The sequence below is a fragment of the Nuphar pumila genome, chromosome 4, assembly GCF_984573655.1.
Source record: "Nuphar pumila chromosome 4, dmNupPumi1.hap1.1, whole genome shotgun sequence".
NCBI lineage: Eukaryota > Viridiplantae > Streptophyta > Magnoliopsida > Nymphaeales > Nymphaeaceae > Nuphar > Nuphar pumila.
The window spans coordinates 117,015,650-117,030,537 of NC_143252.1; the positions used below are offsets into that span (position 1 = coordinate 117,015,650).

The window sequence follows — 14,888 nt, forward strand, 5'->3', positions numbered from 1 at the left end:
ACTCCTTGAGTAGCTCTCGGCGGAGGCTTCCCCACCGTGGTACAAAGATGCGCCCCCCTTTTGTTACGAGGAGGCCGTCTTGTAGCCAAAATCGCCGAGTCTTCCCTGCCTGCGCCAGAGAAACGAGGTGTTGTGCGGTCGGATCTTGCTGCGTACCCTCGCGGATACGGCTCAACAATGCACCCTCCAAATGCACTTCAGAAGACTCCGCACGCACAGCTGCCAATTCAGCCCTACGGCTCAGGGCATCCGCCACAACATTGGTCTTTCCAACCTTGTACTCCAAGGCAAAGTCGAACTCAGCCAAAAACATCTGCCATCGAGCTTGCTTGGGTGTCAGCTTCTTTTGCGTCTGAAAATAGCTCGTGGCCACATTGTCCGTCTTGACGACGAACTCGGCACCCAAAAGGTAGTGCCGCCAGGTCCTGAGGCAATACACAATGGCGGTCATCTCACGTTCGTGCACTGTGTACCGCCTCTCTGCATCCTTCAGCTTACGACTCTCATATGCGATCGGATGCCCGTCTTGCATAATAACTCCGCCAATGGCAAAGTCTGAGGCATCAGTGTGGACTTCGAAGGGTCTCGAATGATCAGGCAGTCGCAGCACTGGCTCTCTCACTAAGGCTTTCTTCAAGCCCTCGAAGGCATCTTGGCACGCTCCTGTCCAGAGCCATACCCGATTTTTCTTCAACAAGTCTGTGAGGGGCGCAGCAATGAGGGAATAACCTTCGATGAAACGCCGATAATAATTTGCCAAGCCGAGGAATGACCGCAATTCTGGCACTTTGCTTGGCGGAACCCATTCCTGGATGGCCCTTATCTTCTGCCCATCCATACGCAGCACACCACGCCCCACAACGTGGCCAAGGAAGCTGATCTCCTCCTGCCCGAAGAGACACTTCTCTCGTTTAACACAGAGGTCATTCTCCTTCAGCACCTGAAGCACTGTTCGCAAGTGCCCGACATGTTCCTCCATGTTACTGCTGTAGATCACGATATCATCCAGATAGACTACCACAAACTTGTCTAAGTAAGGGTAGAAAATCTGGTTCATTAGAGTCGTGAATGTGGCTGGAGCATTTGTCAACCCGAATGGCATTACTAGAAATTCGTAAGCACCATAGCGGGTGACACAAGTTGTTTTCGGCTCATCACCTTCGGCAATCCTCACCTGCCAGTAACCCGATCGCAGATCTAGCTTGGAAAAGATACGGGCACTGCCTAGCTAATCGAACAAGTCTGCTATCAATGGCAATGGGTACTTGTTCTTCACCGTGACCTTATTCAAGGCCCGGTAATCCACACATAACCATTTAGAGCCATCATGTTTCATCTGAAAAAGAACCGGGGCACCAAATGGGGCTTTTGATGGACGAACAATGCCTGCGTCCAACATCTCGTCTAGCTGCCTGCGCAGCTCCTTCAACTCTGCTGGCCCCATACGGTATGGAACCATTGCGGGAGGCTTTGCTCCCGGGGTCAACTCAATCTTGTGGTCGACCTCGCGTCTTGGCGGAAGACGCTTTGGCAATTCCGGAGGCATCACCCCCCGAAACTCCTCCAATAGAGGGGCTAGGGTCGGCGGCACTGCTGCTTCTACCTTCCCTTCATCTGCACGCACTGCAACTAGGAATGTCTGCTCCCCATGCTTGACACCCTTCTTCAGTTGCATTGCTGATAACACTGAAGACTTGCCTTTCTGCGTGAGGCACTGCACTGTGTGGGACAGGTCTGATCCCATGATCGTCAACGTGTTAAACTTTGGCAGCAGCATCACATTCTGGCTTCGCAGAAACTCCATCCCCAGAATCACCTTGAAATCGTCCAGGGGCACCATAGAGAAGTTGGCTTTGCCGACCCAACTCCCCACTTGAGTAGCCACATCTCTTGCTTCACCAAGAATGGGCTTGGCCTCAGAGTTTATTGTTTTGATAGTCCTCTGCTTTGGCCCAGTTTTCAAGCCCAACCGCTCTGCCTCTTCCCGCGAGACAAAGTTGTGTGTGGCCCCGGAGTCTACCATTGCCGAAGTAGACTTTCCATTCATAATGACTTCTACGTACATAAGTTCCTTACTGACCTGCATGTTCTTAGCTGCGCAACTTCTAGCTGCGTTAATTGATCGCATGGCGCCCATCCTCGGTTGCATGGTCTCAGTGTCACTGCCTTCAGTGTCGCTGCATTCTTCCTATGCAGCATTGGCTTGCCCGTCGTCCTTTACAAGGCGCTTTGGGCATTGCCGGGCGATATGTCTATCACCACAGAACCAACATGTCACAACCGCACCCTTGTTGCTGTTGTTATGCTTTGTGTAGTTCTGTTTCTTTTCGGGTTGATGGCGTGTCGACGCCTCACCTTTATCGTTGCGTTGCTCATCCTTCTTGCCTCCGTGGTCAGGCTTCTTCCCAACTTTGGTTGATGGGGTGAAAGGTTTGCGCTGAGTATCAACTAAGCGCTCCGCCGCCACATATGCATCTTCCAAAATACGGGGGTTGCTCCTTTCCACTTCGGACTGTGCCCATGGTTGAAGTCCCACAATGAACCAGTTGAGCATGTCGTCCTCTGGCATGTTAGGTATCTCCAGCATAAGCTTCTGGAACGTTCGGACATAGTCTTGCAACGAACCAGTATGTTTGAGTTCACGAACCATCCGGTAAGCCTGTCTCTGCGCATTTCTTGGCATGAAGTAGTTGCGCAACTCTACTTTGAAGTCGTCAAAGGTGTCTATCACACATTGACCCCTCTCCATGTCATTGCGCTTCCGCCTCCACCAAGCGATAGCATCCCCATCAAGTAAGGCCGCTGCAGCCTTGATCCTCAGATCTTCAAGGGTCACATTTTGGATATCCAAGTAGTCTTCTACTTGGAACAAGAAGTTCTCAATAGCCTTGCTGTCGCGAGAACCATTGAATTTTGCGGGTCTAGGTACATCAATCCTTGATGGTCTCTCACCATTTCCGCCATTCAGGGTCACCGTCCGCTGCAACGTACGGTTCTTCAACTCAAGATCGGTCACTGTAGTCGTCAACGAAGTGACCTGCCCCATTAGTAAGTTCACCTGCTCTTGCAGGCTCGCCACCACATCATTCAATCCATTGAATGATTCACATGCGCGTGAAATCGCTTCATCATGCGAAGTCACATCTTCCACCAACTTATTAACAGTTGCAGCCAACTCTTCTTGGCCCCGAGGTGAATCCATCTCCTCAGCTTCGGCAACTGCCTTGCCTCTGGTGTTGCGCAAGTGTTGATAAGGCGCCACGATGTCTTGCTCACAAATCGCAGCCTGTCGGCGTGTCTGTCGACACCGACTCCGGAGTCCCTTCCCCAGCACGAGAACGGGCTCTGGTACCACTTGTCACGGGCCTATTTCCTTCAATGGGCCAGCGCGGCGCGACGGTCCTTCCTTACCGCCGCAAGCCTACTCGTCAGCTCGCTTGCCGGTCACGGAAGCTTATGATCAGAGTGCAAGAGAGCAAGAGAGAATAGAGGGAGAGAAGTTGCAATCACAAGAAGCAATCACAACGAGGGTGAACAAAAGAAAGCTCAACGCATTTGATTCATTCACAATTTTGCCCGCAGGCTATTACAGTTCAAGTATACGGGCTGCCCCTTCGGGGTATTAATTCACCTGAACCGGGCAGCTTACATCAGACTCAACAAAAGCAAAACAGACTCTAAGCGCAACTGTACACTGTAAGTCGCAAGGGAACAGCAGGTATCGTGTTATTAACTCGCTTGTGAAGTCCTTACATTATGGTGTGACAATCTCGGTGCGGCCACATACCTAGAAGAAAATCATGTTTTCCATGCACGAACCAAGCATATTGAAATCAACTATCACTTCATGCGAGAAAAGGTTTCACGATGCCTCTCGTAGGACCTAAGTTCATTTACTTCAGAGACAAACTCAACCTCGTGGAGGTAGGCTTGAGTTGGCATGGGAAGATAGCAGGTTGAGATCCAGGTCTAAAGTCCAGCGTGAATCCAGAAGTCTCCCAAAAGCTTCAAACATTTTCCAAAGGAGTTAGTCTTGCAAAGAGTCCCACCTGGTTAATGAGTCTCTAACTGATGAGAAGTCTCATGTTGATCAAGATTCCAAAGTTGTTAATGTAACTCTTAATGTGATAACCCCTAATGAGAATGCATCTAGAAAGGACACTCAAAAATGTGTATTTCAATAGTGTATGGATTCTAAGCCCATGAAGAATCGTAGAGTCCAAAACCACCTTGTAATATCCTATTTAAATAAACAAAGAACAACCTATCCTCTCTGCGTCAGAGAGACTCTTCATCGTGGACGTAGGTCAATCCAGACCGAACCATATTATATTATGTGTTTGAGTTTCCATATTTTCTTGTGTTTCCTGTGTTTTCAGTTTGTTCAATCTAGGGTAAAAGATCAAGCTTGCTGAACAAATCGATTTCACTCATCCACTATGTGATTCCTATTTTTTTATAGTCCAAGGGACCGAACCCCCCCTCTCAAATTATGATGACATTGGCTGGCCTCTAGTTGGTAAAACCCTTAGGTCCCCCTGCCTACCGGGGAGTACACTCAGCTTCAACCTTGGGGGCAAAGAGCACCGCCCGTGGGTTTTGAACGTGTGACGTCCCATTAAGTTGGTGACATTCACAAGTTGCCCATACCAGATGAGTGAAGCCCCGTATGTCATCTCTATCTTCATTCCCTTTCTTGGGATTTCATTGATGCAAGTTGTTTTCATCAAATAAGCCTCTGTAGGTGTTATCTACGTTATTTATTTAGTGAAGATCAACCTTTAAATCGTGAAAATCCTACTTGTGTACAAGATTTTTTTGACGGTACAAAAATTAATAACAAAACACAAAATTCTATGATTTAAAAATCATATTTTTTCTTAAAAAAAATATGATCGAAGGGTCAATTCTTAATTAAATCGTCCATGTTACATCCATATATAAGGTCAGATTTGATGAAACAACTTGTATCATAAGATTCAAGAGGGTTACGAAGACATTGCGGATGAGTGAAACCGGATGAAACGGTTCAGCTCCAAGGAACTCTGGCACGTTCTCCCAAGTCTTAGCATTTCTGCCAAAGATACTTTTGAATTGGCTGACCAGCTCATACCCAATATACAGCAGACGAAATGGACTTTGGTTTGGGCCTAAGCTTGATAAGAACATATGTCTAGCCCAGTCCGGATCAGAACCTTACTGGGTACAACGGGTAATCATGGATTCGACCCAATCTTAAACCGATGCCCACGGGTGATAGCTAGGGGTGGCAATCGGGTCGGGTTGGCGGGTCAACATACCTCAACACGAACCCGATCCGAAACGGGTCGGCTGTGGCAAACACAAACCCGACCCATTTATTAAGCTGGTAACCCGACACGGTTAACCCTTTTAATAAACGGGTCGGGTCAGGTAAACGGGTTGGCGGGTTAGCGGTCGGGTCGGGTAAACGGGTTGGCAGGTCGGGTTCGGGTAAACGGGTTGACCCGCCCTCCTAACCCGTTTATTAAACAGATCAGCCGGGTTGGCGGGTTGGCATACCCCTAACACGAACCCGACCCGTTTAATAAACGGGTTTAGGCGGGTTGACCCATTTACGGCAGGAACCCGTTTAAGCCAAACCCGAACCCACCTAAGAAGCGGGTTGGCGGGTCGTGTCAGATTTTGCCACCCCTAGTGATAGCAACCTGACCTATAACTCGTCTCATACCAATGCCATAAAGGGAGATGTGTGTATGGTTGGGATTGGACATAACCAATGGATCCCTTATATACAATAGGACCTGATTTTCTCTCTTAAAGGTATGGTTTTTGGTGTTGAGCTTTTTCTTTCTCTATTTCCTTAAATTACATGTATTTTGTGTGATATAAGAAATCTGGACTTTGAGGGGGCATTTGCATGTCACGGAAGCACCCCCTTTCGTGGAAACCACTGCCGTGTAAAGGGAATCGGACTTCCCTCCCATGAGAACCGTTTCTGCGTTAAAATTAAGGGGGGTCCAGTGTGCATTTTGGCACGCCCATTGAGGGGATTCTACGGTACCATGTTTGTTTAGAAGTTTTGAGCACTTCTGAAATGCACACCCATCGATGTGTTTATGCAGAAAATGCCCATTTTCCGTGACATGCAAACTCCCCCTGAATGAAAAGTGTTTGTCATATTGAATAAGTCAACAAATAAAGCCAGAAAGAAATAGTTGCATGCATCAACATCATTCAAACCTTATTAGGTTCCCATCACTTCCCCCATTGGAAAGCAAAAACTAAAAAAAAAGGAGGTTGGGGGTGGGAAGAAAGTCATACCTTATCTTCATGAATATTTATTATAGCCATTTCTTTTGACAAGATCTGATCGTCCTTTAGACAGCCACAGTTTCTGTAAAGGTAAGGAAGCATCTTTTCTTATCCTTTTCTATCTTTAAATTTCCACCTTTTGCTTCCTTTTTTTTTACTCACTTGTGCCATATTGATTCTACATTGTGAAAGAATGCTGACCCTAGCCCACAAAGTCTCTACACAACCTGGTTAGGTGGGTCTGAAGCTTGTATGCAACCTTTGCCGTAATACTAAAGCCAAATTTAAAACTATCCCCAATGAGTAAGGGAGAGTACCTGTGAAGTTTACACTGTAGATACCGACTTAGGTCCATCGTCAACATGACACCTCTCGGCCCGTAATGGGATGTTCAAACCATAATAGGGGCTTCAGCACACTAAACCAAAAAAAGGAAAGGAATGTTAACCATTCAGCCTGTGTACATCTGATGCTATTTTTTTTTTTTTAATTACAGAACTGGGAGAATTAGGGGCCCCTCCCTTTTACAAACAGCTTTTTTTAAACAACCCAAATAGGCCAGAGGTTTGTTCAAACTATCAGGCAGTTATTAAACCACCCATATACCGGCAGGGTTTGAACTTGCAAAGTTCCATACATGGTGACTTGCACAAACTGCTCCTACCAGATGGTAGGAGCCCCCCGGTTGGTCTGTGTACATGTGATGCTTATGAAATCATACCCCAACTAAATGAAAGTTAATCAATTAATGCATGAACTACTTTTTTTTTGAAAGGCAAGCTAGGGTTAGGCAGACTTCTACCACTTATTATTCAAAGCACCACTGAGGTTTGAACCTGCAACTTCCCACCACAAGGAGGACGTGCACTGACATCTCCTACCAACCATGCGGAGCATAAACTACTTTTTGTAACTATATATTTAGCCATATTTAAGCAGGGAAAGGGTTGACAGATAATGCATTCACCTGTTTGCATATGCAACTAATTTTATGATTTAAACTGCCCATATTATGACTTGTCTACAACTCCCAACCACTTGATCACAATTCACTTTCAAAGGAAAACTGACTTCATCTTAACTGACACCAAATTGAGAACGGATTTTCCTTGGTTCTGTAATAGAACGGGAGAAACATGATGCATTCATTCTCTATAAAAGTAGATTCCTTCTTAAATTCCTCATGAAGGACTTGGCAGCTTTGAATTAAATTGATAGGTGAATTAGTTGACTTAAACTGGTGAACTAGATGTGTTTCTAATAGTGGGATCTTACTGGGGTTTTTCGGATGTATGCTGGTTGGAGCCTTTTCTAGAATTTCTCAGGACTTTATTATTCCATGCTTTACAGATTGGTTCTTCATCAATGGTTTAATGGCCTGTATTATTGTTTTATGTTTGTAACGCATATTTCTTTTCTTTTCAAAAAAATAAAATAAAAAACATGTGAATCACCCGTAGCCGTAGAAACAACTTTTTCTTTTTCTTTTTAAACTTAGGAAAATCACCTTATCACCAACTGCACATTGGCAGGCCTCCAGTTTGTAAAACTCTCGAGGTCCTCCCTGTCTATTGGGGAGTGCCATCAGCTCCTATTTTGCGGCGAGGGACACCCCCTTAAGTTTTGAATGGTGATCAAGCCATGCCAGCCTCTAACAAGGGGAAGACCTTGTGAGCTAGTAGAAACTACTTGAATCACCTACTCTCACCAATTTCTTCCTCTATCTCACCCGTCTTATCTATTCAAAAATACGGAAAATGATCATACTGTATGATAAAAATGATGTGTTTTAAAAAATGCTTCACAATTTATTAAATTCATCAAATGAATAATTCCACATGTTCTCAATTTTTTTAGGACTTTTTTACCCTTTTCATGTGCGAACCTCATGAATTTGACAATCCCCATGCGATTTTTTTCAAAAATCTATATAATAGCATTTGTTCTAAGATCTATACTTTAATCATCCGACATTAAAAAACTCACATTTTTATAGCCATTGGAAAGCTGAGAGAGATCTCAAACTTTCTTATTTTGAGTTAGAACCGAAAAGCTCTCTAGGGATAGTGTTTCTGAGATTGAAAACCAGAATAAAAAACTATTATGTAGACTGTTACAACCGAACTGTCTGTGTTCCAAAAGGTGTTTCTTTCTAACTGTTTATCATATCAATGTGATCTTGGTGGCGTTGAAAAGTTAACATCTTGATCTTCTTCTATTATTTTTTTTGTTTCTCTGAATTCTTGGGACAAATAAACATAAAATAGCATATAATTGTTGGGATAAGCATAGTTGCACTTGTTCATCTCCTATTTTAAGAATGTTCTCAGGGTTGTATCTCAATGCTCGTGCATCATTTTTCGGTGAATAAAATATCGTTGGAAAGATATTTTCGTCTAGAATCTCTGTTGTTTAAATTCTTTTATTTTCTATGTAAAAAATCAATGACAAGATAAAGTATTGTCAATGAAGTGTTGTTGATTTGTGTTTTGCCAAAGATAGTCATTAGAAATGAAATGTCGCATTTAATGTAGCAATAATTTTGTACATTGAAAATAAATTTTACAGCATTGTATGTGAAACTTTGTAAATTTCACAAACCTTTCATAAATTTTACAAACTTTTCAGAAATTTTACAAACTTTTCAGAAAATTTTCAACCAACAAGGCAAAACTCTTGACGAACTTCATAAGTAGTGTCACGGTTTTTGTACTATAGATGCAAAAATTATGAGAAATTTCACAACCCTCATGCAAAATTATGAATTTCATGCAAGGGTTGCAAAATTTCCCTTGAATTTCGCATGGGGTTGTGAAATTCCTTTTTTCTTGTGAAATTTCTATTCACCTTCACCATTTACAGAAAAAAACATCGAAAAAATTGTTGGAAGGGGCCAAAATTGAAGATTTAAGAAAATAAGGTATCCAGGTGCAAAAAAGGGGTTAAAAAACAAAATGTCATTCTTTCACAAAATGAAGTCGATCATACATTGCATTCATTCTATTCTTCTACAAAATAAAGTTTTTCATATATTGCATTCATTCTATTCTTTCACAAAATAAAGATTCTCATACATTGCATTCATTCTATTTTTTCACAAAATGAAGATTCTCATACACTTCATTCATTTTATTGTTTTACAAAATGAAGTCGCTCATATATTGCATTCATTCCATTTTTTAACAAAATGAAGTCACTCATGCATTACATTCATTTCATTCTTTTACAAGAATGTTGCTTCTCGTTACCTCTTTGATGAAAAAAATAGTATATGCAGAGGTGCCTTCATCTCTTGGGCCTCAAGAATGTTGTATATCACCGCATATTTGATAGAAAGAAAACACATTATACCATCATTGATTCTACATTATGTGTTATTCTACTAATTTTTCCTATTTCACTCATACCATGTGATTGAACAAACGTTGACTATGAGATACGTCGACTTTGCATCATCATCGTTCAACACATCTTTTCACTACAAGAAAAATGTGAATTAGCGACGGACATTTGCGACGGATTTTTTCCGTCGCAAATGTGCGACGGATTAGCGAAAGAAAACTATTCGTCGCTAACATTCAAACTATTTGCAAAATTAGCGACGGAAATATCTCCCTTGTAATTTCGTCTCTAATAAGCGATGGATTAGCGAAAAAATTTTTCCGTCGCCAAACACTACAAGAAAAATGCTAATTAGCGACAAAATTAGCGAGGAAATTATTTCATAGCTAACCTGTCGCTAATTAACGACAGAATTAGAGAGGGAATTTTTTTCTCGCTAATTCCGTCGCTAATTTTCAATTTAAACTGTCTCATCTAAGGCACAAAATTTTTCCTCTCTCCCCGTTCGAAATTTAAACCGATGACTTCTCGAATGATGACGACTTCGTGGCGGAGGAACGTGAGAAAGAAGAGGAGTCAGAGTCGCCCTCCGGCGCTGGAGGACCAGGCCGGCCCAACCTCTCTGATCTGATAAGTCATTTTCTTTTCTGAGCGTGGCTTTCCGTTCCTGGCCTAACGATTCTGTTGGGGGTCATGGTTTCAGGTTGAATGATAAGCGAGAGAACCAGAGCACGCCGATTCAGAGGTGCAACCACTGCATTGTGCAGAACACCTCGCAGTGGCAGGCTGAGCCAGAGGTCGAGAGGGCGTCAGAGAGCGCGCATGAGAGTGCACCGGTTCATAGGTGCACTCTTCTGCGTTGTGTAGAACACCCCGCAGTGGCGGGCTGGGCCAAAGGTCGAGAGGGCATCAGAGAGCGCGCATGAGAGTGCACCAGTTCGGAGGTTCACTCTTTTGCGTTTTGCAGAAGACCCCGCAATGGTGGGCTGGGATGGAAAAGCAGGGAAGTAGGTTGGGAGGGCGCTGGAGAGCACACCGGAGAGTGTGCCAGAGAGCATATCGGTTTTGTGCAAAAGACCCCGCAGTGGCGGGCCGGGCCGCTCGGATACAACGCATGTGTGGTGCGGTACAAGTCTGACCTATTGCTGCCGGAATACCGCCCGACAGGGAGCATTTTTTTTTTAAAAAAAAAAAATTAGCGACGGATAATATTTGTCGCTAATTTAAAATAGCGACAGACTCACGACGGATATTATCCGTTGTTAATTTAAAATAGCGACGTACTCGCGACGGATCATGTATGTCGCTAATCTGTTGCAAATTAGCGACGAAAGTAGCGACATATAAGTTTTATCCCTAATTAGCGACCAGGATTATACAACGGACGCTATCCATCGTTAATCTGTCGCTAAACTGTTTAGTAACAGATTAGAGATGGATAGCGTCTGTCGCTAATCCTTATTTTTCTTGTAATGTTTTGGTTATCACAATTTGTTGAAGTGGATGCCTTCTCCATCACCATCTTTCACGTTCTCTATGATGACAATGTAGCTTTCACGAATAACTCATGTACTTTTGGTTTTCTATCCTACCCATACCATAAGATCTCACTGTCGATGCTTTTACCAAAAAAGCTAATCATCGATGAAATGTCGCCCATGCTTTTACAGAAAAAATTTACTGTCGATAAAGTCCTACCTATGCTTTTGACGTTTTCCACCGTCGGTAAACTGCCATCAATAAGGGATTTTCACAAAGTCGAAATGTCGTCAAAAGGATTGAAGACCACCAGTTGGGTACCAAAAGAACCCTAGAGCTACAAAAATAGGGCATCTGCATGCAAAATAAGGGTTTGTGATAGTACCTTGAAGTGTTTTCATAGATGACTTCCTGTTGGAACCCCTACCTGCCTCAATTTTAATGTCCACCACTGATGCTAGCGTAAAATTTAGTGGGACCTCCATTTTAACTCTCGCATAATTGAGCCTTTCCTTGTTTCAGGTATAGACATCCACTCCAACGTATTTACCCTCCTAGGGAGTCTATAATTCCCTCAAAGACGTCCTCCGACCATAGCTCTGCCGACAGTTTGGGGATTCTTTATCCATATTAGGGTCATCACGCTTTCTTCCAGACGGAGTGCCTATTGAAAAAGTTTTAAAATGTAGCATATTTGTAAAGTTTTTTGTGATTTGTGCCCACCAAAAGTACTTTAAAAATGTTTAGTCTCATATCTAAGAGGGAGAAATTTTTCGGTTGGTTTAAATAAAGTGTTTGTTCTCTATTCTTTACTTTTATAAACCTTGTGTGTTAGGGTGACTTGCGAACATTAATGCACTTTGCACAGGAATGGATGCATTGTTCGCACACACACGCGTGTATGCAAGGGTGCTTGAGGCGCAATGTGGCATTTTGACCAAGCCATTTTTTGACTTTTCATTTTTCGAATGGTCTCGCCGTTTGAAAGATTTTAAAAATGCATTTATATAGTGTTTATGGGCATTGTGACACTTAAACGATTTTGAAGGTCCTTGATCTCTAGTCAAAGGTGGATGACCGTTTAGGATCACTTTTATCTAATTTTCAAACCGTTGGATTTATGGCATTTAATTTTATTTATCACAAAAATGTCTTGGCCTTCCTAAAGTCTATAAATTTCTTCATTTTTTCGTCTTTTGGCTCATCAGATTTTCTAATTTTCAAGCTTTCTCTTTCTATTCTTTTGTTCTCGATTTGGCTTGCCAAGTTAAGTGTGGGAGAGGTCACTTGATCTTGCGAGGCAGTGATCGTTGAAGTTCAAGCCTAGTTGTATCCTGAAAATTCAGTTATAACAAACCCTTTTCGCATCTTCAGAATTCTCGAAGTGGGGCGATTGAAGTTCTAAAGATAGCGATTTTAAGAACGAGCCTCTAGGCTTGGGATCTCAATTTTCCTAAATTCTGTTTTTGATCACCAATTGTTTCAAGAGAGGCTTTCATTGCATGGCTACCATAGTCCTCCCAGTCACCTTCCTAGCTCCCTTCCTCATCACCATTTTTATATGGTATTGGCATTGGAGGCCATTGAGACCTCAGAGCTTCAAACATGAAGCTATACTCCATGTTTTTCGCGGTGAGACCTCCAGGAAATCCTGCTAGCATCGATTATTGCATCGGGGCCATCATGTTCATACCTTCTTATCGGAATGCAGACTTTCAGCTGATCTGATGCTTGTTCCTTTAGTTTAGTAGTGATTGGGTACTTCTCTCTCCAGGATCTTCCACTAACCACCTGGGCCCATGAGGATTGAGTCGACCCAATGTTCTCTCGAATGGGATGTCCTTATCGTGGGCTCTGGCCCATTAGCATTACCCTTGCCTTCAACTGGTGAGCGACTGAGTTCTCAGGCTTTGTTGGGTGGCCATTAGACTCCTGCTTGGAAGCCCCTGGAACTTGCATCACCTGGGCCTCCCATTCAGACGATGATTCTACCTTGTCTCCCTGCGTTTCTACCTTCATTCCACTCTATTTAAGATGGTAAACTCCCCATTGAAAGGTAAATACCATTGTTTCTGGTTTAACTCAATCTCGACCTACACCTAATCTGATAGGATCCAGGTTTGGTAATAAATAAGTTCAATCAAGAATTCAGGTCAGATTCATTGGCTCCGCTTAGTATACAAAGCTGACTATGGTCTATGAAAGTTCATACAAGACCTAGGTCCAAGATCCAATTAAGATCAGCAATTTTTCAATGTTAAAAAACATAAGAAATATGAATTTGCCAGGGTTTACTGTATACGTAATCCTTACTAGAAAAACGGCCCATCCTCACGGACGGGTCACAAATTTCTGCATTAAGAAAGCAAACCTTATTACAAAGTTATATGATGAATCATGTCCTCACCGAAGCCAATTTTGTTCCTTCTGCACTTCATTTTTCTGATCAGATATGCACTCCAAGTTATCATGAAGAATAACTTGGCTATCAGTTATTACAGTTGGCCTTCCTTGAACTGGAGTGATCTTTGTATCCTTCACTTCCATGATAAGATCTGCAGTAGGTAAAGACCCAAACTGTTGGGCCACAATGATGACTGTCTTCGAACTGCAAGTAAACAGAGCTGAATAGTGCCAGCATAGACCAATTTGTCTTATAGAAACAGTGGACTACATTGCTTCCTATTTGCAATAAACCATGTACATATATTTGTTGGTCCTTGGCATACTATTGTCCAGAAAAACTGAGGAATTTATGATAGTTTTCTCAAACAGCATGCAAGATTATTGGAGCTCCATACTCTGGATGCAGTGTTATGACTGTATGTGGAACATCAGTGTAAGATGGCAAGAGCTCGAAGGAGAAGTGCTGCAGGATCATGGCAAGTGCTGTCTTAGCGTCGATTAATGCAAATGTCTGACCAATGCAAATTTGAGGATCTCAACTAAATGGAAAGAAGGCCAGTTGATGCTTCAATGCATTTGAAGCGCCTGCTGAGAACCGCTCTAGATTGAATTCATCTGTGTCGTCGACCCAAAACTAATGATTGTGATAGATCTGGAGTATTGGCAACACCTAACTGGCTCATGCTGTGAGAGTATGACACCTCCCACTTTCATTTTTTTGTGTGTCTAATCTTAAAGGTTGCAGGTGGGTATAGCCTCGGAACTTCATATAGGATCATAGTGACCTGTATTGCAGATGAACACTGTCAAAATATCAAGATAGCAGAAAGTTATTGTGTGCTTAGTTAGTCACATGGACTTATTCAAGACAGGGCTCATCTAATTCAAATCATAGCATAGTTTACTGCATGCTTTGGCTTTTTTTACCATTTTGTTTCCACAAACAAAACTTCACAAGAAAAGAGAACATGCAGTCTTTAGGTGGTTTATTAAACCATCAAAAGAGGGAGTGTTCTTCCCACAAACTTGAAGAACCCCATCTTTCACACGCATCTGCCAGCTTGGATGCATGGAAAGCAGGATCATGGTCCATCTTAGAAGCACTGCAGTTGTCTCCTGGCCAGCAAAGTAGAACTGTTTTCATTCCTCTATGGCATCTCTTTTCATCCCCTTGCTTCCATACTCATGGTGGTTCTTATTTTATTCCAATAATATGCCCAACAAATCATTATTTTTGGCGATCCCTAACATTTCATAAACCATACCTGGTTCTGTGTGCATACTCAGAAACATCATAGTTCTAGACCGAATAGCTAATCTGGCTTGTTTCATCATTGCTGAACCAAGGACTCATCAGATTTGATTTG

At 42.8% G+C, this 14,888-nt stretch overlaps 1 pseudogene; it reads right to left on the reverse strand.

Moving 5' to 3' along the window:
• Positions 1 to 13,780: 13,780 nt before the first annotated feature.
• Positions 13,781 to 14,688, reverse strand: LOC149840762 (cytochrome P450 CYP72A616-like; annotated as a pseudogene).
• Between the last annotated feature and the right edge of the window lie 200 nt (positions 14,689 to 14,888).